The sequence below is a fragment of the Megascapheus bottae genome, chromosome 9 (genome assembly GCF_031878675.1).
Source record: "Megascapheus bottae isolate mThoBot1 chromosome 9, mThoBot2.hap1, whole genome shotgun sequence".
NCBI lineage: Eukaryota > Metazoa > Chordata > Mammalia > Rodentia > Geomyidae > Megascapheus > Megascapheus bottae.
This window is the reverse complement of record NC_143517.1, coordinates 26,868,675-26,894,879: the sequence shown is the minus strand read 5'-3', so window position 1 is coordinate 26,894,879 and position 26,205 is coordinate 26,868,675. Positions and strand designations below refer to the sequence as shown.

The 26,205-nt window shown below is 38.9% G+C and overlaps 1 protein-coding gene and 1 long non-coding RNA gene across 3 annotated transcripts in view; one reads left to right on the top strand and one right to left on the bottom strand.

Moving 5' to 3' along the window:
- The window catches only part of Znf704 (zinc finger protein 704), a 171,118-nt gene that overhangs the window by 94,490 nt on the left and 50,423 nt on the right, over nucleotides 1-26,205 (top strand). The window lies entirely within an intron of this gene.
- On the bottom strand, nucleotides 18,628-22,182 carry LOC150058924 (uncharacterized). The gene is made up of 3 exons (XR_016536565.1): nucleotides 22,082-22,182; nucleotides 21,222-21,282; nucleotides 18,628-19,494 (listed from the first exon to the last, which is right to left on the bottom strand). It is a non-coding gene; the product is annotated as an uncharacterized LOC150058924 (long non-coding RNA).

The window sequence follows — 26,205 nt, the reverse complement described above, 5'->3', positions numbered from 1 at the left end:
TATACCTCATTGCTCTGCCTTGTGTTTGTTTCGAAATACAAATGGATTTCACTGGCCATTGTCTACTAGCCAGCTTTGAAATCTGAGTACTCTTTTTTTTTTTTCCCAACCTGGTCATGGAGATAGCTTTTGGTCTTTTTTTTTCCCCCCACTAGTTTATTCTTGATGCCTTTGGAAAGAAAGAACTAGTGGGATTATGAGATCAGCTTGGAAATGCTAACTTTCAAAGATTTGTTTCTTTCAGTTTTCTCCAAAAGCAGAGCAAGCCAGAACCATAAAGAGCTTAATTCAAAAACTCCTACTGTTTTCTTGCCTTCAGCAATTAAATGGAATATACTTTGAAACCTCAGCTTACAAATCAAATTGCCCCAAAGGGATTAGAGAGAGCTGGTTTGATCATGACTTTGGTCCAGTTCGTTGATAGAGGTTCGTTCTCTCTCCCCCCTCCTCTCTCTCTTCTCTTTTCTTCTCTCCCTTTACCTTTTCCGTCCCTCTCTCTCTCTTTCCCCCTCTCCCTCCCTCTCCTTTTTCATCTCTTTTTCTTTGACAGTGAATACAAAGTGACAGCTTTTCAGATTAATGTTGATTTGGTTTTGTGGTAATAAAGCTGGTAAAAAGCTTATTACGCTTCAGGAAATATTGCAAAGTAACCAGTACAAGTTATATAATGAAATCTATACTGAATGTATTGACATGGGACAATTAAACTCTGCATGAAGTTGCTTCTGAAGCTCAGTGCTTCTTAACAAGAGACCATTAACTCGGTAACAAGCATTGTGAAGGTCTCATGCAGGAGATACTGTCTGATAGCAAAGCTATAGCACTCTGACCACCCAAATGAGAATGAAACAGTTGTCTTGAGTTCTGGTAGTGGTACTGGGTTGGGGCTGGGGGTGAACTCAGGCCCTTGGTAAGCTGGCACAACAGCATCGAGACATAGCTACAGCCTAAAACAGTCATCACAATGTGACCAGCTCCACAAATAGTGATTCGTAACTGTGAAAGAGTTTATTTCAGAAAGTAGAGCTGTGGCTCAAGTGGTAGAGCTTCAGCCTTAAGCAAGAATGCCAAGTGAGAGTGTCAGCCCCAGTACAGTCTCAACACATACACACACACACACACACACACACACACACACACACACTCTCTTTATCTCATCAAAGAATTTCAGAAATCTTACAGTCCACTGACTGGGAAAAGGCAAAAGAGATTTAGCTCCCAGAATTTCCTTAATGTTCCTATTGCATGTCATTTTACTCATGGCACTATCTTCTAAATATGTCTGGGAAACAATTAAAATATGTGGAAGACAAATTGCAGACCCTGAAACAGTCCTTGTCTGACACATAATCAGTAAGCAACAGACAGTTTTCCAATGACAATTAAACACTGTTCAATGGATGGATGGATGGTTGTCTGTACCCAGGCAGACTGGCAGAAACTGCAGGCTCATAAAATGAAAACCAAGATACTCCATCTTTAGAGAACTCTGGTTTTGTCCTAATAACAAAGGAGGGAATCACAAACTGGTCCAAGGAGAGCTTCTCTGATCAGGTGAGAGCATCTCAGTATCAACAAATGTCTTATTACCCCCTTTAGTGTGGTCATTAATGCAGGCTAGAAAATCTTAAAACTGCTTCACACTTGCCATTTCTCTCCTGCAGCCAGATGTTAACATTTCAGTGCTTTTAAAAAAGCAAAAGTGTTTTTTTTTTTCGTATCACTAGTAAGTTAAAGCAAAGGAAACTATATTGCAAAAATCAACATTTTTCTCAGGCAGGATTTATTAGTTACTACGTTTTTTGGGGTTTTTTTTGCCAGTCCCAGGGCTTGAACTCAGAGCCTGGGCCCTGTCCTTGGACATTTTTTGCTCAAGACTAGCGCTCTGCCATTTGAGCCACAGAGTAGTTACTTCTGGCTCTTTCTGTATATGTGGTACTGAGGAATCAAACCCAGGGCTTTGTGAATGCTAGGCAAGCACTCTACCACTAGGCTGTGCTCCTGTCCCCATTAGTTACTACTTTGTAAACATTAAAAAAAAAATGTTCCCATGAATTGAGTTTTATACAAAAAAGGTTGATGTTGGAACAATCACCCAAGGTGACCTGAGAGATTATGTTTTAAGTCCTTTGAGCTGTTGGCTATAATTGCTACATGTGGCTTTTGAGCAGCCAAGACATATCTGGTTAGAGTTGGAACTGCTGTAAGTTTGAGGTAGACACTAGATTTTTAAAGGCATATGGAACTAAAATAGTTTAGTAAATTTTGTATTAATTTCACCTCAAAATGATACTTTGTAGATGTTAAATCTGCAAACTAGGCTGGATTTTTTTTAATTGATGGGATAATGTATACAGGGGTTATACTTACATTTGTCAGGTAGTAGGTGAATTACTTCTCGAACATTGATACCCCTTCTCATGATTTTGTCCTTGTGATTTTTATATCAAAATTCATTTAGCTTTCGCCATCCACTCTTTTTTTTTTTTCCTTTCGGTGGGTCATGAGGCTTGGGCACCGTCCCTGAGCTCTTCAGCCACCAATTTTCTAGAGGTTAATTGGAGATAAGAGTCTCAGGTTCTTTTGTGCCCCAGCTGGTTTTGAACCTTGATCCTCAGACCTCAGCCTCTGGAGTAGCTAGGATTACAAGCATGAGCCACTGCACCTGGCGCCATCCACTTTTTTTTTTTTTTTTTTGCCAGTCCTGGGCTTGAGCTCAGGGCTTGAGCACTGTCCTTGGACTTTCTCAAGGCTAGCACTCTACCACTTGAGCCTCAGCACCACTTCTGGCTTTTTGCTATGTATGTGGGGTACCGAGGAATCAAACCTGGGTCTTCGTGCATGCTAGGCAAGCACTCTACCACTAGGCCAAACTCCAGGCCCTCCATCCACTTTTTTAATGGAGCTACTAGAGAATTGAAAATGCAATGCAATACAACTTGTCTTGAATTCCCATTGGACAGTACTGCCCTGGAATCTGCCGAGATCCCACTCTTCTGGGGCTGGGTAGTGAGAAATAGCAGCCCAGGCTCTAGTTCTGTACCAGCAGTTGGCAGCTACATCTTCCAGGAGGAGATTGAATTCTTCTGGGCAGTCTGACAGCATCATTTTCCATGCCAATCCAGATTGATGCTTCAGCTGCTGGGGGAATGTACTGAGAAGGAATACGAGACCACCTTGGCTGGGTACAAAGGATTCTCCAAACTCTTGGCCTATGTCCACCTGCCCACCCAGGAGGAGTTCTTGATTGGCCTAAAGGACAGTTGAGTAAAAGTTTCCAAGACATATGGCTAAATTCAAGGCAAAGTTAAGGATTCTGTAAGAAGAAACACTGTAAAGACATTTATGTAGTATAGATGGAAAACAGCACACTTAGAAAGGTACAGGCTGTGGAGTTCAGCCTGAGAAACCACCTCTTGTTAAAAAAGAGCTCCAATCCCTGCTTGCTTGCTGGCACCAGGGGGATGATTTGCAGGTGACCATCTGATGCTACTCTTTTGAGATACTTTTTTTGTTCAGAGTACCCCCCAAAAAAGACATTTATACTTACTGAATGAATGTTGAATGCACATTTACTAAATGCTAAATGCTATGGGTTTTTTTTTATTCATTTAAGGAATACAAGGTGTAATTTCTTTTTTTGGCCAGTCTTGAGGCTTGAGCTCAGGGCCTTGGCACTATTCTTGGACACTTTTGCTCAAGGCTAATGCTCTGCCACTTGAGCCACAGTGCCACTTCTGGCTTTTTCTGAGTATGTGGGACCAAGGAATAGTACCCAGGGCTTCCTGCATGCTAGGTGAGCTCTCTACCATTAGGCTATGCTTCTGACCCAAGGTGTAATTCTTCAAAGGAATTGTAAACTACCACAGGGTAGTAAAGTTGTTTAAATTATAAACGTTTTTTCTCTGGCATAGTATTCGCATAAAACCTAAAAACAAATGAACATGCTTTATCTCTAACTTATATATTACTATATGTAACTGCTAAGTACACATGCAGCTGCTTTTGTTCCAGGTATTTTTGAATCATGATTAGTTAAATCTATGTTTGTGTAGCCCTTGGGTTCAGAAGGCTGACTGTAGTTTTAGGAAGAAGTTGAGGATGCTTGGCCATGGGTAAAGGGGCTGAACTCACACCTTGATGTTCATCCTAAGACCTTCAGTTTCTGTTAAGTCCTCTGTTGAATCTGCAGCCCTAGGTAAAGTGATTGGAATAGCTGGATCCTGAATAAGTATTTGCTTAGTGAATTTCACTATTCCCTGACTCTCAGAGAAGCCCTAGAAGCTAGAGAAGACATCTTGGAACCAAATTAACTTCCTTCCTTCCTTCTTCTCTTCATCTTTTTTTTGGTGGCTCTTGGGGCTTTAACTCAGCCTGAGCTCTGCCCCTGAGCTCTTCAGCTCACGGCTTTCACCCTACCCTTGAGCCAAGCCCCACTTCCTATTATCAAGAGTCTAATTGGAGAGAAAAGTCTCTGGTCCTTTTGTGCTCAGGCTGGCTTTGAACCTTGATCCTCAGATTTCAGCCTCCTAAGTAGCTAGGATTACAGGCGTGAGCCACCACATACCAGGCTTCTCTTCTTCCTTTTATTCTAGTCCAGACATTCTTCCAGAATGTGATATTTTCCCTGTCTAGAAGCCATATTCCCTTCACCAATTATTCTCTTTGTAGAACTTTCAGCCATTCTTCTTTTCCTATCTGAGAACAAGTTGTGTTCTCTCTTGGTATTCTCTTGCAGTCATTGCTCATTCCCTTACCATTTCTACTAACTTGTGAATTTTACCCAGTGGTTAAAAAGTATTGCTATGCTTTTGTTTGGATACATGAAACAGGGTAAGATCTTTATAGAGCAGAGTTACAACTCTAGGGTCCAAAGGCCGATTACCTGCAAGTGTGAAGGCATTGTAATATGGCTGACTAACAGCTTCTTTGGGCACCCAGGCAGCTACCTGCTATTGTGGATCAGCTTATCTTCTCAAAGAGTTCTTACTTCCCCATACACACTTTCCTTATTCACCTGAGAAGGCTGAGGAGCACACCCAGGCTAAGGAGAGGACCCCATCAGACTGACTTTGTAAAGAGGAGTCCACTTTTGCTTAGCAACTATTTTGTTCTGGATATGTACTTGCTCTTATTTTTGGAAGAGGTTTGTCTGTGCCACACCTCTCTTATCTGACAATCCAGGAAATAGCTCTGATATGTGACTATAATGAAGACATTTCCATAGTGAAGAAAAAAACCTTGCCATTAATAAGAGTATCCCTCTATTTAACACTTCTTAATGAGGATACAAAGTGCTTTAAACATAGTTCTCTCAAAACTCTGCCTAAATGTTCCAAAGTTCATGTGGCAGAGTGACTTTCATCATAGTCAGTGATGCAAGCATGAAGGGCCTTCATCCAGCCAAAGTGCAGGTCATGAAAGGAGGAAGTGCTAAGGACAGCTTTTATTTCTCTATGAACATCATTTATCCAAAATGCCAAAGCACTTGGAAAAAACTTTCTATGAAGCAGCTCTATTTTCTACCTTCATTTTTCCAAAAATTGCTGTGTCATATAGAACAAAACAGCACAGAGACATCAAATATTTCCTGTACCACTTGATACTTCTGACTGTTTACAGTATGCACTGTTTTTCAGTCTTATACACAAGACTTTTCAATTAATTTGAAATAAGTTTTTAGTGTGCTCCAGAATAGCAAGAATCTTGGTTGCCTTGCAAGGCCTGTTTTATGCTCTGAGGCCTCTGGCCTACCACAGAGCTAGACCACAAACCAGGAATTTAGCAAATCCCAGAATTTTGACTGGAAATCAGAATTGGCCCCATATGATTAAAAACAATTTATTCAATTAACCAATTTCTTCAAGCAGAAAGCTAGAAGCACTGCCATCGAAGAAACAGATGTGGAAAACCCATATTAAGCATATGTGTTAAGAAGACAACATATTGTCAAAGACAGTATAAACCGGATCCAGCATTACACAATGATTTTTCCATCAGTCCCAAAATGGGAACTGTGCTGTTTTATATCATAAAGTACTTAATGGACTGATGAGGACTTTTACAACTCTGTTCTTATTTTATCTTACTAAAACTGTGGTTTTTTCTTGGTCTACTCTGCAGCTTTCATTTATGTGCCCTTCACCCAAGAGGCCTTCCCCAATCCCCTCTTATAAGCAAACAGTTACCTGGCCATCCAGGGCTGGGTTCAGTGCCAACCATACAGTTTATAGGTCTTTATCCCTTTGGCCAGTGCTTGGATACACCTTATGTATCTGGAGTATGTATCCTTATGTATGTATGGAGTTGTAAAATACATGGAAGTGCAGACACTTAATACAAGTAAGACCCAACATGTCAAAGGTGCTGAACTAAATTAAATTAAACATGGAGGTTCCAGAAGCTTAAACATCTGGCCCAAAGCACTGCAATGTAAACCCATGAGAGTTTTGGGCTATCATATCAGTACAGAATCCTCAGATCTGGGAGAGTGCTTATCTTAGTTGAATGATTAACCCGGGTAAGCTGTAGAACCACTGCATAACTACCAGATTTGTCATTGAATCCTATCCTGTCCTGTTCCAAACTTTGAACAATTCACAATTCCATGTAAGTTGCCTTTGAATTCGTGATCTTATGACATCTTCATGGCCATCCTAGGAACATGCAGGTTACATTGCTCTCAAGTAAATAATTACCTGAAAGTACAGAGTAGATATACCTTAGGGTTTGTTGTTGTTGTTGTTGTGTTATGGTCTGTTTTTTGTTTGCTTTGTTTTTGTTTTGTTTTGTGGGACTTGGGGCTTGAACTCTGGGCCTGTCCCTGAGCTCTTCAGCTCAAGGCTACTGCCGTACCCCTAAGCCACAGCCCCACTTTCCCATCTTTTCTAATGTTTGATTGGAGATGAGAGTCTCATTGTTCTTTAGTGCTGGGGCTAGCTTTGAACCTTGATCCTCAGATCTCAGCCTGCTGAGTAGCTAGGATTACAGGTGTGAGCCACCACACCCGGCTGATATACTTTAGTTTTATAAGAAGCTGTCATACTGTGTCCTACAGTTATGGTACTGGTTTACAATCTCACCTTAGTTCTGTCAAGAGTTTGAGTTGGGAGTCATAGTTGTACTATGAAATTAAATCTGCTTCCCCTTAACAGAAAAATATTTAATTAGCTAAGAGTACTTGAGACATTTTTGATGTTTGCCTTGTCTTTCAAAGGACCTGCTTGTTCATGTCTTGACACTGTGTTTAGAGTCTCCTTGGCCCTGAGCTGGTGTTTCACTTCTTTTGAAGTACAACTATAGAGCATTTGTAGCTATAATCTGATGTGTGAGGTGTGAGTGTGGACATATTTGTATGCACTTAGAGTGCTATAAGACATGAAGACACTTGGAGCAGGGAGTTTGGCATAGTGGTAGAGTGCTTGCCTAGTATGCATGAAGATCTGGGTTCGATTCCTTGGTACCACATATATAGAAAAACCTGGAAGTGGTGCTGTGGCTCAAGTGGTAGAGCTCTAGCCTTGAGAAAGCCCAAGGAAAGTGCTCAGGCCCTGAGCCCAAGCTGAGGACTGGCAAAAAAAAAAAAAAAGATATGAAGACACTTCCAAAAAGAGGAATCACAAAGTCATTTTCAGTAGACATGATTATGTAGGATATGGTGTGCATGCATTCTAGAATCATGACTATGAATTGTATAAAAGGTATTCTGTTTTTTACAAGCTTAAGGTATATCCCTCACTTTAAATGTTTGTGTGGGATGCCAGTGGCTCACACCTGTAATCCTAGCTACTCAGGGGGCTGAGATTGGAGGTTCAGAGAAGCCAGCCCAGGCAGGAAAGTCCCCACAAAACTCTTTTTTTAAGTTTATTTATTTATTGTCCGGGTCATGTATAGAGGGGTCACAGTTACATTTGTCAGGTAGTAGGTGCATTACTTCTCACACATTGATACCTCTTCTCATGTTTTTGTCCCCATTTCCCTCCCCACCCCCTCCCAATCATTTAATTCCTCCCTTCCCTTTCCTATTTCAAATGAACAAACATATATATATATATATATATAATATGCCAGGTAACAAAGTTTTACCTCCAGTTAACCACTTAAACCAGATGGGGAGCTGTGATTCAACGTGGTAAAATGCTAACCTTGAGCAAAAAAGCTCAAGGACAGTGCCCAGGCCTTGAGTTCCAGCCTCATGACTGACTAAATAAATAAATAAAATGTTGTTTGCAATGCATGACCAGTCTTGTTGAGATGCTAGACATTATTAGCACCTACTGTTACTTCTGTTACTTCTCCAGGAAGGTGTCATTTCTGCACATGGTCAGGTTTCCCTTTAGGGCATTTTTTCCTGATGTTGGAAGTTAGCTGTATATTTGACACAGAACTGCCCCTCTGCCTAGAAATTCCTTGAAATAAAAGTTCTCCTTTATCTTGATCATCTATGCAAAATTACAATCATTAATATATATCATAATAATAAGATAGAGAATTAAGGCCTGCCATCGAAAACATAATATAATACTGGTTTAAAATTCCACAGAGCTCAAAATAAGGTAAAATGCATTTAGTTCTTGAATCATGAATTTTGAGATTTCAAGTTTATTTTAAATATATTAAGATTTTTATGTTTATACATGTAGTAAAACTTAGAAAAACAGAAATGAAATGCTGCTGTATATTATATAAGAGATGGATATCCTCTACGACAAAACATTTTTATTATGAATGTACATATTTTAAAAGGTAGTCATTGGGCTGGGAGCTTATCCTAGTGGTAGAGGGTTTGCCTAGCATGCACAAAGCCCTGGGTTTGATTCCTTGGTACCACATACACAGAAAAATCCACGAGTAGTACAGTGGCTTAAATGGTAGAGCACTAGCCTTGAGAAAGCTCAAGGACAGTATTCAGTCCCCAAGACTAGCAAAAAAAAAATAAAAGTGACCACTTAAGTTATAAATATTTTTACTAAGTAACTAACCATAGAGTTTTTCCCCCAATCCTATGATGAACTCAGGGCCTGGGTACTGTCCCTGAGCTTCCTTTTGCTCAAGACTTGAACCACAATGCCACGTCCAGGTTTTTGTGTTTATGTGGCACTGAGGAATGGAACCCAGGGCTTCATGTATGCTAGGCAAGCACTCTACCACTAAACCACTTTCCCAGCCCAGACTTTTAAAAACTAGTTTATCAGTGAATTCAAGTATTCTTTTCTTGTTTGTTTTGTATAATTTTTATTTTCTATAATTGTGTACAGGAGCTCCTGAGTTCTAGGATTAGTTAAAAAGAAAATAGTAAGAATAAGAATGGATACCAAAAATGTAGAATATATAGACAATGGAATTCTGTATAACCAACTGACAAGATAAAATGATGGCATTTGCAGGGAAGTAGATGAATCTAGAGCGAATCATGTTGAGTGAGACAAGTCAAGGCCAAAGGACCAAAAGGCACATGGTATCCTTAATATGTGGCTATTAGATCCAAACAGTACAAGAGCGAGGATTCAGTATTTGCATACCCAATGCTATGGACATGGTATTGGAAATATAAACACTATTACATAGACATAAAAATTTATGACTCTATAGACATAATGTTTTATTACATATTTATGTATCTATGACATACAAACACTCAACCTAATTTTAATTGTGTTCTAAAATCTAAGTGCCAGTGATTGTATATGTAGAGTCCCCTCTTGAATACTTATTTGTTAAATACGTCATTTGAAATATGATGTAAAAATCAATGTTAATAAATTCTTTAATAAAAAAAAAGAATAAGAAAGCTCCCATCTACAATCCTAGCTACTCAGGATACTGAGATCTGAGAATTGCAGTTCAAAGCCAGCCAGGACATAAACGGCTATTCTACTTTTATCTCCACTAAACCTACCAAAACAACCAGAAGAAAAGCTGTAGCTTGAGTGGTAGGGTGTTAGCCTTGAGCACAAAGCTCTGGAACAGTGTTTAAGCTCCGGGACTAGCAAAACAAACATCTGCTTATTTTTAGTCTAAGTAAACATGTAATTAGTTACCTAAGTATTTAATATGAGTTAGGTTATGTGTGTCATCTCATTACCTCTAGCATCTCCAACAGTAAAGGAGATGGTCCATTAGTTAAATACATTATTTTGAGCAGAGATCACCTTTTCCCTAGCTCTGTGCATAAATATATGTATTTGTATCAGCTGAGTGCATTTGTGAATTGTGATAAAAATGTCCAGCACTAAATTGCAGCTAGATTAGATCATGACAGATTTAGCAGAAATGACAAGAAGATTTCTTGAATGGATTTTTGAGATTTTCCAAAAGTCCCTGGAGCTCTTTGCTCTCATAAATGATTACACTCTACAATAAGGAAAAGGGTATTTAATGATGTGATTAGCAGTTTGTGACATATTTCACATTGTGTTCCTGTGTGATTGAATTATTCTCAATGGAACTTTGAGGAGATGTGTTAACTCTTTCAGACCTTGGGACTTTAGTTAGTGAAGCAGTTCTCTCAATTGTGCTAGAATATTCTGCAATAGTGCTGTGCAAAATAATATATTGTGAGATATATATGTAATTTCAGTATATTCTGCTAGACATATTTTAAAAGATTAAAAATAAGCATGTAACTTTAATCCATGTCTAAAATATTTTTGAACTATTTTCTTCATCACGAGGTCAATATTTTTAAAATATGAATGATATATTTTAGATTATTTTCCTTGGTACTCATCTCAGTCCATACTAACAGATTTCAAGTCTAGAAAGATCTTCCCTGTCTTGTAATGTGGAAGCCACTCACAAGTTTGTCAAAAAAATTCTCAAGGTGTTTTTTTTTCTTTTTTTCCCTGAATTTTGATGGCCTTATTTCACCAACATTAACTCTTAAGATCATTGGAAAGTTTTGATAATTATCAAAGCCCATTCTGACTGAACCATCCACTATATGAAGCATGTCATACCTATTAATCATCTCATTTAATTCACTCAGTGACTATAAGTTAAGCACCTGTGTATATTAAGAAAGCGATTGAGTCACCTATTTAAGGCCACACGAGTAAGTGTCATGGTCAGGATTTGGATTCAGGTTTGCTAGACCTACCTAGTAAAATAATTTTAAAAAAATAATAAAAAGACTCAGTGGGCCGGGAGTGAGGCCTAGTGATAGAGTGCTTTCCTAGGATGCACAAAGTTGTGGTTAGATTCCTTGGTACCACATACACAGACAAAGCTGGCAGTTGTGCTATGGCTCAGATGGTAGAAAGCACAAGGACAGTGCCTAGGACTGGAAAAAAAAAGAAAAAAAAAGACTCAGTCTAGGTGTTTAGTGGCTTATGCCTGTAATCTTAGCTACTCAGTAGGCTGATATCTGAGGATCTCAGTTCAAAGCCAGCCCAGCCTGGAAAGTCTGTGAGATTCTTACTTTGAATTAACCACCAAAAAATCAGAAGTAAAGTTGTAGAGGGCTAGCCTTGAGCAAAAATAACTTATGGACAGTGCCCAGACCTAAGTTCAAACCCTATGACTGCTCACCCCAAAGGCTCATAATCTACTTTTCTTAGACACAGAGTTGAACATATTTAAAAAGCATTTGTTGGGTGTGACAGCTGAGAACGATTTGAATGTTTTGCCTATGGTTCTGTGGGTCTCCACCATCCTTGATAGATAGAAAGTACTATAGAATATGCTTTAATTCCAAAGAGAGAAAAATTTAATTTTGTTCAAAGGAAAGAATAACAAGTATTGGCCAGTGGGTCAGGTTTGACAGAGAAGGTATTTGGGAAAAGGTCAAGTGGTAGAACGTCAGCCTTGAGCAGAAAAGGTAAGAGGCAAAGTCCTGACCTTCAGTTCAAGACTTAGTACCAGAAGAAAACATAAATTACATTGTCTCATGTAGCCATTTGTTTTCTCTATTTTTAGTTAAAAGTACCTGGAGCTGAGTGCTGGTGGCTCAGTCCTATAAATCTTAGCAATTCAGGAGGCTGAGATCTGAGTTGCAGTTTAAAGCCAGCCTCCACAGGAAAGTCCATGAGACTTATTTTGAGTTCACCATCAAAAAGCCAGAAGGGGAGCTGTGGCTCGAGTGCAAGCCTTAAGGAAAAAAACAAAAACAAAAATAAAAAACCAAAGACCTAAGGATAATTCCCAGGCTTGAATTCAAGCCCCAGGGACTGCATCAAATAAATAAATACATACATACATACATACATACATACATACATACATACATACATACCAGGAAAGTTTTTACTTTAGTTCATGTTGTTTAGTATTAGACTACACATCGAGTTCTACTTATTGATAGTTGGATTACTTTAAAGATAAGATATCCTTGTGTGTTTGAGATATTTTCTTTCCCATGTTCAGTTATTGTCTTTCAGATAGGTGTGCTGATATAATAGTGGTGTCAAACAATCCAGAAAACATTCAGGGGAATATCTCCAATGGCCTCTAGTACTCTCCACAGAGCTTAAGTATCCTCACAATATGGCTATTGCTTTTCCATAGACCTGTGTCCTTTGCTGAAAAGTAACTGTGAAGACTTTGTCTAGTGATTTACTCTTGAAGGATTTTTGTTACATATTCTCCTAGAAACTATTTCTTTCTGTCAACAGGGATTTTTCAAAATTCTACCATGACTAGCTGACTTGTCACAAATGAATGAGTTGACAGCCTTTTTATACTTCATGTGAAACATTCCCTTAGTATGAAACTGGCTTGGAGAAATGATGTTATCAAACCACCTTCCTTCCACCTTAAAAAAAAAAAAAAGCCTGTGAAATATGTCGTGAAAAGAATTTGCTTCTCAGAGTCATCAGATGTCTAATGAGGCCCAATTGTGGGAAAGTACAGAAAATCAAGAAGAAATAGAGAGGTGAGCTTGCCATGTGAGGCCCTTTTTTACTCAGACATCTGGTGATTCTCAAAGAGGTAACTGAGAAGTTGGGAAATTTGGCAGTGATTCTGACAGCTCTGTAGAACAGAGAATAAAACTTGCAGCCCATAATCACCAAAGTTAGGGATGCAGATAGTAAATACTCCTACACACTGGACTGAGACACTGAATGGCTACCACTAAGAGTAGAAATTTAACTGTAAATAGATTGGCTGTCTCCCAAACTGAGGCTCAATTTCAAATCATTTTTAATCCTTGAAACTGCATCAAACTGATCTCAGATCACTGGTTTAAAATCTGTCAAATCTCAGTACCTGTCAAGGAAAAGAATATGATCAGAAGGTGGCTTATTTTGTTTTACAAATTTTTATATCCATTGCACACCTAATGATGAGTTCATGAGGAGACATTATAATGGATACACATAATAAATTTCAGAGTTTTGAAAAATGTTTACTGTATTCTGTGAGATCTTTATAAAGATCAGCAATTTTACAAGTGAACTGAAAGCTATCAATCTGAAGCAACTGGATAAAACTGAGCATGGTGGCTTAGGCTTGTAACCCCAGTACTTGGAAGGCTAAAGACAAGAAGATCCACAAGTTCTGCCTCACCTTGGTTTACATAGAGGGTTTGAGGCCAGTCCATACTGCCTCCCAAAAACAAGAACTAAGGGTTTAGCTCAGAGTTAGAGCACTTGCCTAGGATATACCAGGCCCAGGATTTGATCCTCCCCACTGGTTGGTGGGGAGGAGGGGGGTAAGAGGGGAGGAACCTGGTCATATGACTTGTCTGTGTTTGACATTAAAGCTGGAAATTAGAACTTTGTGCTTGATAGGCATAGGCTCTGTTACTTGAACCATGCTCCCAGCTCTCTTCTGCTTTGGTTATTTTTGAGATAGGATCTCACTTTTTTTTAGAGCCAATCTGGACTATGATCCTCTTATTTATTTTTTTCTTTTTTTTAAATGATACTTTATTCTATTGTTAACAAGACCTATAATAAACTCTATTCAGTATAGAACTTAACATTTTCTTTTTTTCATATATTTTTATTGTAATTAATAGAAGGGTTACATTATATTCACCAGATAGAAGGTACATTACTTCACAAATATTGATACCCTTTCTCATGTCATGGTCCCCATTTGCCTCCCTCTCCCCCCCCCCACTCATCTTGATTCCCCCCTTCCCTATCCAATTTCAAATAACCAATTAAGCATATATAAAATATATCAGATAACAAGGTGAAATATTGTAACAATATGAGATAACCAAGGGACAGCAAAAGAGATGAGAGATAACATAGTACATTAAGGACAACAATCACTCATTATATGGTTTTTGTTTCTATATCCTGGAGGTCCTTACATGTAGTGTCATACTATAGGCCTTATGTATCTAGGTTTTGTTCTATTGTGAATCTCTGCTAGGAGAGCCCAAGGTTTCTATGAGAAATGAGGGAAACCATTGAGCCTATGTTCCTTTGAGTCTGGCTTACTGCACTTAATATGATTTTTTCTGTCTTTCCATTTCCTTACAAATGGGGCAATATTGTTCTTTCTGACAGCAGCATAGAATTCCATTGTGTATAAATACCACATCTTGTTGATCCACTCATCAACTGGATCCTCTGGATCCTTTTATTTATATTTCCTATGTGTTGGGATAGCAGGCACATACCATTTGATTCAGTTTTTTTTTTTTTCCTGTTGTAATGGGTCCCGTGCACTTTTTGCCTAGGCTAACTTCAAACAACAACCTTCCCAATCTCAGTTATCCAAGTAGCTAGGATAACAGATGTTAGCCATCTTGCCTTGCTAGACATGTAATTTTATGGAGAGATAGCCTGCACACATAAGAGACATATATAAAGGTGATTCCCTGTAATAAGGCTGGTTAGTGTTTTGATCCTGGCTCTGAAAGATTCCGGTAGGAATCAAACTCCATTCTCCATGGGTGAGATTTTATTATACCTAATCAGCACAGCTTTAATGAAATCCCACATATGGAGAACAGATCCAGTCTTCAGTTGAATCCCTCAGAGCCATTACTGCATTTCTGATCCTCAGCATGACAGCTGAGGGGAAGTGCTCAGTCACTTGCCAGCCAGACAGCACTTCCCCAGACTGGAACCAATCTTGGAACCAAAGTACTCAAGAAAACAGACTGGGAGCAAAACAGGGTCTGGTGTAAAAATCTTGAAATAAATTCACAAAATAGTAATTAATTCTCACTCATGCAAAATTCAGGACTGCTTTGTGTGACTCAAGGGAATGGTATGCTGCAGGTTTGGTAGAAGGAATTCTAGGTCTCTGTCCTAAACCTCCACACCCTCTGTTTTCTGATCCTCTCTCTCCTACCAGGCACTGGATTCAGAATTGTTCTCATTTGAGCCTCCACACTGAGAAATATACATCCACTCAGCATCAGATTTTGTACTCAAATCCAAATCCAAATCCAGAGCTTAAACTCAGGGCCTTGCTCTTACTTAACTTGCTTGCTTAGCAGGCAGTCATTCACTTGAGCCATGCCTCCAATTCAGCTTTTTCTTGGAGAAGAGTTGTGGACCTTTCTGCTGGGGTTAACTTCAAACTACAATACTCTGGACCTCAGCCTCTTGAGTAGCTAACTACAGTTATAGGCATGGCCCACCAGTATCTAGCCTCAACTTTTTCCATCCTTTTCTCCAAAACTGTACCTCAAATGGTTAAACAGAGGTTCTTTAAGGAGGGAGGGAGGGAATTATGAAAGCTTCAAGTCCATTTGTCCCTCAAGCATATACCAAGGGGGAGGAATCAACATTTTGTGACTATTTGCTATTGCTGGAACCCGTGCAGCTGCTTGCTGCATTTGTACTTTTGCACTGTGGTCAGCAGTGTGAAAGGCTATGAACCAGTATCAGATTGGTTTGCCAATAATCGCAATCTGACATTGGGCAAATTGTCCACCCCCTGGGCCTCAGTTTCTACATATGTGTGGAGTGCCTGCTTTGTAATTGAGACTCCATTAAGAAAGATATGTAAAACATTTATCACAGTTCTAATGTGAATCAGAGACTAAATAAATGATAATGGTTATCACTACTATTTGATCTTGTTGCTATGATCAGTGTTTTGTACTATGGGGCTGAAATACAGAGACTCACTGTTGTAACTGGACTCTGGTTTTGAAGAGTGCTGGTTACCTTCACAGTTTGCTAAGCACTGTCATCAATGACTTTACTTACAGATAAATTGTTTTTATTTTCTATGGGAGCTGATAGTAAGGCTGCCAGTATATTATATATCCCATGACACTCCTGAATAACATGCCATTTCCTTAGAACAGCTAGAAATACCGATGCTAATTTTTCCTGTGCTCAGGAAAAGCAAGAGTGTTCCTGCTGCAGTGGGCTGGAAGGAGCTCTCCAGAAGCATTATGTCATCCTCATTTGCACTGCCAAGGGATGAGCTCATCGAGGCGGGGTCTCACGGGGCTGCAGCTGTGCCAGTTCCTCACTCTTCTGATATGCGTCCTCCAGGCTCACCTCTCCTCCCTACCCGCCATCCACCCCTGCCTGCCTGCCTGCGCCAAACAAGAGGCACTACACAATGAATTATTTAAAATCTGAAGTGAACTCCTGCAGCATATAACCAGGCACCAGATCAGAGGTACACGTGGAAACACACACACACACACACACACACACACACACACACACACACACACACACACACACATACACACACACACACACACACACACAGTTGCAGAACTGCTGTTGCCAACCAGAAGACAGTTTTTCTTTGCTTCTCTTCCTTTGTCTGAACAGTATCTCTCCCTCCCTCCCCAAATTAAAATTACAGCCTGATCTTTAACAGAATGGATGCTGGGTCTCAGCTGATCACAGGTCTGGCCCTGAGCCACATGACTGTGTCAAGGGAGAAACATAGGAGCAATTTCCCACATTCTCTTCACAATATCTTATTATGAACACCGTCTTTCATATCCTTGCTGTCTTACTTGGAACTATAGGTAGTGATTTTAGTCAGACAACCCAAGTCTGGACTCCAATATAGGTATGTGGACTACCAATGTGACTGTCTGTGTGGACTGTCCAGTTTCTCCAAATGTAAAGTGGAGATAATAATCAAGCCTGGATCAAAAGTTGTGGTAAACACTAAATGAATATTTCATGCTAATCATTAAGCATGGTGTCTGGGTCCATACATTCTTGTCAATAAATGAGTAACTATTAATAAGATACATGTGTTTAACTGCTTTAATAACAGAAACTGAGTGTGGTGGGGGTGTGCGGGGAAGGAGTCAGAAGAGGAGGCAGAGAGGCTCAGTGTATTGGAAGGAAGATGTGAGAGTAGCATATGATATACCCTCAAAGAAACAATTTGCTCATGGAAAAGGCCTGTTTTGTTTTACCTTTTATTTAGTAAGTGTTCAAGCATACTCTGGAATAGAATTATACCCTGAAGTTCCTATACCCATCACCCCGCTTCAGTAGTCAACATTTAGGTAGCTTTGCTATCTACTCCATTCTTCTCTTAAAAGCAGAGTATTTTAAGATCAAGTTCCAGACATTATATTGTTGTACCCATAATACTTGATTGAGTATCTATCCCCAAAAATGGCTTTTATTTTAAACATAACTACAGTTATGATACCCAAAGTGTCATTAGATGATAAATCATCTAATGTCCACTCCTTCAAATATCTATAGTTGCTCAAAAATGTGTTCTTACAGTATATTTTTTAATCACAAATAGAAAATATTTCTTAATGTTTAAGCCTTTATAGTAAAGGATTGATAGGCATATATATTATATATCATACATAATGTACATTATTGCTTAATCAGAGCTGAATTTCAGACTGATTAAAACAGAAACACTAAGGGCCAGACACAGAATGTACACAGTACTGGGATGTGGTAATAGGAGGATTGAAGTTTGAGGCCAGTCCAAGCAAAGTTATTCATATCCTAACTCAGAAACAAACTGAGCATGGTGGCATATGGCATATGGCTATAGTCCTAGAACTGTGGAAACAGAGGTAGAAGGACTGCAGTCTTCCAAGACCAGCCTGGATAAAAGCGGGAAACCCTATCTGAAAAAAAGGAACTAAAAATCAAAAAACTAGGAGTATAGCTCAAGTGGGAGAGTGCTTGCTAGAAAAGTACAAAGCACTGAGTTCAATTCCTAAAAAGCTGCTAATTTGCTTTTATCATTATTGATGTGAATGATCAACTAAGAAGTGCTTTACTGATTAGAGTAATTAATACATGATAAATATATTAATTTTTATCAATCACAAAATATTGCTTTATTAATCCATAGGAAAATAAATATATTAATTTTAACCACTAATTTTCTGAGATTCTGATGGACATTTTATTTGTCAGTCCTGGGACATGAACTCAGAGTCTGAGCACCATCCTTGGGCTTTCTCAAGGCTAGGACTGTACCCCTTAAGCCATAACACTACTTCCGGCTTTTTCTTTGTATGTGGTACCAAGGAATCAAACCCAGATCTTCAGGCATGGTAGGCAAGCACTCTACCAGTGGGCCACATTCCAGGGCCCAGATGCACATTTTTTAATGTTCTCTTTATTTGAACAAATGGCTTAAAATCTTACCTAAATCAACATGTAACGTATAAACAAAAATCACTGTTTATCAATTCATGCCTTGTTCTAAATATTTTTTAGCTTGTTTCATCTTAGATTTAAAATTCTTATCTGCACTGGAAATTTATATACAGTTATTCAATATTCAGTTTTACCAATAGCTGTTCTTTTATGTGAATATTTAATTTAGAAAACACACTTTTTTCCATATAAGGGCAAGCACTGCATGCTTCCAGATATGTTTGCAACATAAATAATCAGTATCAAGCAAGTAGCCCCCAGGGAAACCTGAGTTAGGTCTATAGAAGTTTACATGTATACTCTCTCTGATCTCTTCAGCTCAAGGGTAGTGCTCTACCACTTGAGCCACGGCGCCACTTCCAATTTTCTGGTGGTCATTTAGAGATGAGTCTCACAGACTTTAGTGCCTGGGCTGGCTTTGAACTGCAACCCTCAGATCTCAGCCTCCTGAGCAGCTAGGATTACAAGTGTGAGCCACCAGCACCCAGCCTCCGACCAAGCACTTTTGTGGACCCTCTCAGAAAAGTTCATTAGCACCAACATTACATAGTTGTGACATGTATGTGTCTGATCGCAACGCAGGAGTCCATGGACTCTGCACATGACTTGGGCGGGAGGTGTCTAAACACAGACAGAAAGCAGACAGTGACGAGCTTTATAAACCACGCTCAGAAATGTGTACTTGAATGATAAACTGTGAAGGGGACTGGAAAATGATCTGAGCTGGTGGAATGGTTTCACTAGATACTGAAACAACTGCTTGAGTGATGTTGAGAAAATGGGGTAGAAACCAGGGTAGGGAGAGCAGTTGAGGACATTTTTTTAAGGAGGAAATACTTAGCAGATAGCATACAAAGTAAAAAATGGAACAAGGACTTTGGATCAATTAGATGTTGATGAGGAATTCAGACACTTCTTGGTTTCCAGCTTCTGCAGTTGTTTTACAAAACAATTGAAGCTGTATAAAAAGTAAGGAATACAGTTTTAGAAGGTGGACAGGACAAAGATATTGAGAATAGAAACTGTTGAAAATTATAGTTATGATAATGAAGTTCACCAGTGTTTAAAATTAAAATAGGCCTGGAAAGTGCCACGTTGCAGATAATCTGTTTGTCATAAATAAAGTACAGGAATGTGGTAAGATCTCCTCACACTCAACATGAAAAAGGAGGAAGGATAGTGGCCAAACATATAGCTTTCCTGTTCTCCATCCAGGATTTTTACATGCATGCAAGTCTTTGATTTTATTGCATTTACTGTTATTACCACCTTTTGATTGTATTAGTGAATGTCTCTTTCTCTCTTGCTTGATGACCTCCAACATATTTTATCAGTTTTTTTTTTAAATAACAGGTTGGATATAGTACAGAAGTACTTTTGAGTTGCAGGGAAGAATAACACCAAATGAATAATTCCTTCTAAGCACCATTTTTATGTTACCATTATCTGTGTAGTGATCATATAGGTTCTCCCAGTAAGCTTGGAATCATTTTGAAGGTATAAAAGCCAATGAAAGCCTGTGTGTGAACTACTGCCAATAGCATTTCCCTCATTAATAGCCAGTCATGAGAAAGTTCTTCTCAAATGTGTAAAGAATCTATTAACCAGCTTTAAAGTGTTAGCCATTCCAGTACTCAAACCTCACAGTGAATAGGCTACTCTCTCTAGAGCCTGACTTCAAAACTTCACACAGAGAGCTTCCCTAAGATTGAGAAAATTGTGCCCTCACGTACATTGTATGTGTCTGTGCACACCTGTGTGTGTCCATGCTGTTTCTGATGTTTTAACTCAGGAAATGGGTACTGTCCCTGTGCCTTTTTGTTAAAGGCTGGTCCTTTACTACATGAGCCACACCCCCACTTCTGCTTTTCTTTGCCAGTTAATTTGAGATAAGAGTCTCAAAGACTTCCCTGTCCAGGCTGAGTTGAAACTATCTATAGGAATCTATCATAGAAAGTCAATGCTTATCAATAGCAAAACAAGGTAAGTTCCTTTGTAACTGGCATAGGTTTTTCACTTGTTCCATTTCTTTTTGACTTGTTTTCAGGATTCTAGAGATAAAATTGTACACATAGTAAAGTAGTTAGAATTATGAAGTTTTGATATATCAGCATCATTCACTCAGTTATTCATCACTCAATTACTCTCTTCCAAGAGAAATACAAGTCAATTATCACATAGTGCTATATCAATCAAGTACTATTGTGATAAAACTTGATTATATTATTTGTGTTCATTTTCCACTGGTGTGTTTGACTGCCTGAGAGAAACAATTTCAGAGACTTCAAAGGTTTCAGTCCATGATTGTCTGGGCCTGTGGTGAGGCAAAACACCATACCTATAGGAGTGTGTGACACACTCACCTGGGAGTAAACGCCAGAGAAGAGAAGGGGTAGAAGAGTCCAGGGACAAGACAGCCAAGATGTTTCCCTCAAAGGCATGCCTCTAGTGACCTACTTCCTGCAAGTAGACCCTACCTTCTGACAACTGGCACAAACTGATTGATTTCATCCATCCATGAAGTTAGCGTTCTTATGACCCAAGCACCTGTTAATGCAGCCATCAGCCAGGGGCCAAGCCTTCAACACATGAACCTTTTGGAGAGACACTTCACACCCAAACCATAACACATGAATTGCAAAAACAAAAACAAAAAAGACCCAAAAACCATTATCCAATGCTTACTGCCGTTCGTGTTGATTTTTCTAATTGAGCCCTTAGTTGCCACTCTGTAGGTCTTGATATCCTGGGACAATGAGAAAGGGTCATTTAGGAATATGGTCATTTAGGAATATGAACACACTTCCCAATAGCAAATATATTCTCAGAGCAGCTATAGGAAGAAGACATTGTAGAAAGTACATGTGCAAGGTCAACAGTATAATTTCCTCTTTAAAAACAAAGTGCATTGCTTTGAAAAGTAATACTTTAAAATAGACACTGTAAATACTGTACATGATGAAAACATTGAAACATTAATGTTTATGTACTTCTTTTCCTTGGTAAATGACTAAAAGTTCTTGCTTTACTTTAAATAATACATAGGTATTTTGCACAATTCATGGTTTATGCAACTATGACTCACATTTATTGAATATTATCAGGTGTCAGAACTTTATTCATCAAGTAATCCTCAGACTAGAAGCCCCATGTAGCCAATGCATGTAGCCCAAACAAAGCATAATTCCAACACTTGTACAGATGAACCTAGAGGATTGAGTTCCTACTACATAGTAAGTTAAAGGCCTGGACCACATAGCAAATTCAAGGCAATCCTGAGCTACATAGCAAGACCTTGTCTCCCAGAACAACACAGTACAAAAAAATTACATAGACTGATGTCTATCATAGCTCTAGGGGCATATTTCTTTTTTTTTCTCCCCGTGTTCTTAATAAGTAAGCCCCAAGAATTTGACCTTGATTATATTTACATTTTGTTTCTAAACTATATAGAGTCCTTATATTTATTGTATTCTGAGGATTCTTCCATTTTAAGAAAGTGTTTACTTAGGGCCTGGAGTTTGGCCTAGTGGTAGAGTGCTTACCTAGCATGCACGAAGACCTGGGTTTGATTCCTTGGTATTGCATACATAGAAAAGCCAGAAGTGGTGCTGTGGCTCAAGTGGCAAAGTGGTAGAGTGCTAGCCTTGAGGAAAGTCCACAGACAGTGCTCAGGCCCTGAGATCAAATCCAGGACTGGCAAAAATAAAAGTGTTTTATTAGCCAATTGATCAAACAGATCAAGCAAATATATTGAGTCATCCACTTGAATATATATTAAATAATGATCATCTTAGAAATTATAAGCCAGAAATAGTATGGGACATCATTTAGTCTCCAAAAGCTGCTGTAAAACTAGAATAAATCATTGTATACATGTAAAACTTACACTATAGAGTTTTAAACAAATCCACAAAGGTTCTTAATTAAAATTTCTATCCATTCACCTGTGTGACTAATACCCTTTTTGTCCCATTAATTACAGTGTGTAGTTACTTGGAGATCAAAACCACAGATCTTGGGAGAGGGGAGAAGGAATAACTAAACTATAAAAAGATTGGGGTGAGGTATGGTAGAACCTCGCTACCTAGCAGGTGAAGCCTGGAATTCAAACCCCAGTACCTACTCCCTAACCAACTGACTACTCATTTTCATTTAATTCTTTATTATCCCCTCAACTTCCCTAATGACAAAAAAAAAATAGAATCCATAATCTTGACTGAAACTTAAAACTGGCAGGGAAAAGGAAAGAAAATGGAAGTGGCGTGGTAGCTAGGACTAACTGTCTTAGGGCTGCATTCCAGTGTAGGTAGGACTCAAAGATACAGATCTTGGTACCCAGAAGATTGTCAGCTCCAGATTCAACTTGGGCTGTGTCTGCGTGATGGAGGAACACAGTAGAAAACACCAGCAAGAGGCAGAGGTGTCCTGGGAAGTGTATAGATTTGAAATTGAATATAAATCTTAACTTTGTCATTTAATAACTGTGTGACCTTGATCAAATAAACATCTTCAAAGCTCTTGACCTTTTTTTTCTAGTTGTTACTCTGAGGATGAATTGACAACATGTGTCGAATATTCTACCAAATCCTGCATTCCATCAGTCATAGTTCTTTTCATTCCAAATAAGGTAAATGATTTCCTGGGATCATGCAATGGGTTATGTGAAACCAGTCTAGGGCTGGAAGGCAAATTTGGTCACAAGTATGGTGAGTGCCCTCATTTTTCATGTACTCAGTAACCTGCTTCTGCCAGTGGTGACCTCCTTTTCTCCCAGCCCTCAGCTCCGAACACATTTCCTAAAAACATAGTGACAGCATCCCCATTGGTAGAAATGTGAGGGGGGAGATGTCCCCAAAGAAGCCCTCTGAGTAACTTCTTAAAACTTTGTGTTGATTGACTTATGTCACATTGGGGAAAAAAAAAAAAAAGCTCTACCACTATTGGCCTAGCAACTATTAATTCTGTACTACTGAGTACTTACTTACTGATCCTTTGTTCTGTCCTGAAAGCATTTCAGGAAGCTTCTCAGATTGCTTTGGTGCCACCACAAGGAGCATCCGAAGTAGTCTTGGGTAATCAAGATGTCACTAGCCAAAAAAAAAAAAAAAGATGTCACTAGCCACTGACTTCCTCTGGGGATCTTCTGCCTCAGTAACTGTCTGCTCTGCAGGTGAAACCAGCACAAATAAATGGTGTGTTTACTTCTGTGCAAGAAATAGAGTAAGTAGTTGTGGAACACAAAGACTTAGCAGAAGTCCTCTCCATCAAAATTATACATGGAAGACTGAAAGACAAAAAGTGTACCAAAAAATTGCATCACTTATCTGATACAATGAAACGGAGTAGCAAACCACTCCACACACAGTGAATTGAAACAATCACTATTCATACTTTCTGTTCGTAGGCAGGCTATGAGGAGGTCAGTTGATCTAGATTGAACTTCGCCTGACTGAGCTGCAAACGCAGATTCAGATCAGATTTGATCCACATGTCTCATCCACCTTGAATCTGATAGGCAGGATTCGTCCTCATAATGATGGCACAAGTACAACACATGGAAACCTGCTCCTTCCTTTGAAGCCTACACACAGAAAGCCCATACCCTTGCTTGACCACCTGTAGGCTCCATGGCCATACCCAATATCAATGTGGTTGGTAAGAATATCTGAACAGGAAGAAATTCTAATGTCCACTGATATAATGAGTCAGGCAGATACTGGCAAGCTTCCCTAGTTAGATAATCAAAATTTGTTGTTTGGGAGGCATAATACTAAGATTAATTTATTCCATGGGAGAATTTCAGTTGCTAGTTTCTAGAACATATGACACTTGAAGTAACCTCAAAGAATTTCATTGAACCCAACTGGAAGTTAGAGTCTTCCAGATGGAATAAGCATTATAAAGATCATGCTAAAGTATACATTTATAAGGTGATGAGATATCTCCCAGTGTGGCCAAAAGTCCTAGAGAGGAAGACCATTGGAAGGTGGAAACAAACATAGGGAAAGCATATATTAGCAGATCTGAAAACATTTAGGGTTCATTTTGGAATTTGTTGAATACATGGAGGCTTTATCCTAGGAAAAGTCACATTGCCCACTTAAGATTCCCATACCGTTGAAGCTCTCTACATTTATGAGAGCAAAGACAATTCTAGGTTGGAATCAGCTCTGGGCTTGGGTTGGATCCTATGTTAAGAAGTTAGTTTTTATCTGCAAATAACGTGTACTCAACAAGGATTTCTACTGTAGAGATGGGCATATGGTAAGAGCTAAACTTTAGCACTATTGCACAGGAGATAGTTTGAAGAATTAGCTTAAAATGGCAGCCAGAAAAAAAAAAAGAAGAAAATCTGGAGGTAGACAGATTAGCAAGACAAACAATAACAATCCCAAACAAGAGAGAAGTGCCTAGGAAAGGAATATAATAAGTAGGGAAAGGATTAGCCAAGAAGAAGGGGGAAGGCTCATGGATTTTGTGCATGTTCTCTGTCAAATGTCATAATTCCATAGGAAGGAGGCATCACTATTAAAGAAAAACCTGAGTTCTGAAGTAAAGAGCAAAACAAAACTTTAAGCCAGTTTTTCAGGCTTCAGTCTGTTCTATTCCTTCCTCCTGCTGAAGTGTAAACTTCAGAGTTTTCCATTGAGGCCTTACTGTCTGGAACAGACTTGCTGGTAGTAGGAACCAGTAGAAGTTACAGGAGAGATAGTGAAGTGAATAAGCAATTCTCTGCAGAGCACCAGGAGGGCCTGAATGACTTCTCATGCTGTTAAGTAACAGTGTTGCTATTAATGTAACAACTATAGTTAACTATAGTAAACTATAGTTAAACTTCAGACATTTTTACATGGAGATTTTCTACTCAGAAACTTCCTTCATGGAGGCTTTCCATTAGCTAAAAGTTGTCAAAAAGATTTTTAAATATTTGAGTTATTTAAACAGTATGGAATACCTTTGCAATTCAAAAATGAATGTGTGATAAAGTTTAAGCAATGTTTTAATTGGCCTTGCTTAGTTTTCCCTGAGGCAGATAAACCTAACCAGCAGAGGAAGCTGACAGGGAATAGCTGCAACTAACAAATCTTGCTGATCTGCACTTAATGGATTGTTCCTGACAGCACATGCCTTCCAAGTTTAATTTAAATGAAGCTTCTTCAGTGGATTGGGACTGATGAATATTGTAATCCTAGTTTGAATAGACTCTTGAATTTTTGTTTTTAGATTTTAGGAACAAGCATGCAATCCTAAGGGTATAGACTAATGTCAACAATGTAACTAATTTTACTTGAAAATACTAAGCCATCAGCCAAAAAAAAACCCAACAACAACAACAACAAAAAAAAAAAACAGTTAAAAACATCAGGTAAGAAGTCTTCCTATGAATCTAGCTTCTGTGCACAACATCAGTATCAGATTTTCAGCATGGAGGTGTTTCCTTGAATGTTTGGTTCCAGGTATTTAGAGGCTAACAGAGGATGTCTTTGGGGGATCCATGAGAAGGACTCATATTCCTTTTATGGGTTGTTGATTTCTTTTTAAGTTTTCTGATATCCTTGGATCCTGTCATAGAAAGAAGCACGTTAGAAATCAGGCTGGGCAGGAGACTCATCCAGCAGAATGCTAGAAAGAATCCAAAGGGCTCTTGACCTACAGGCATCAAAGC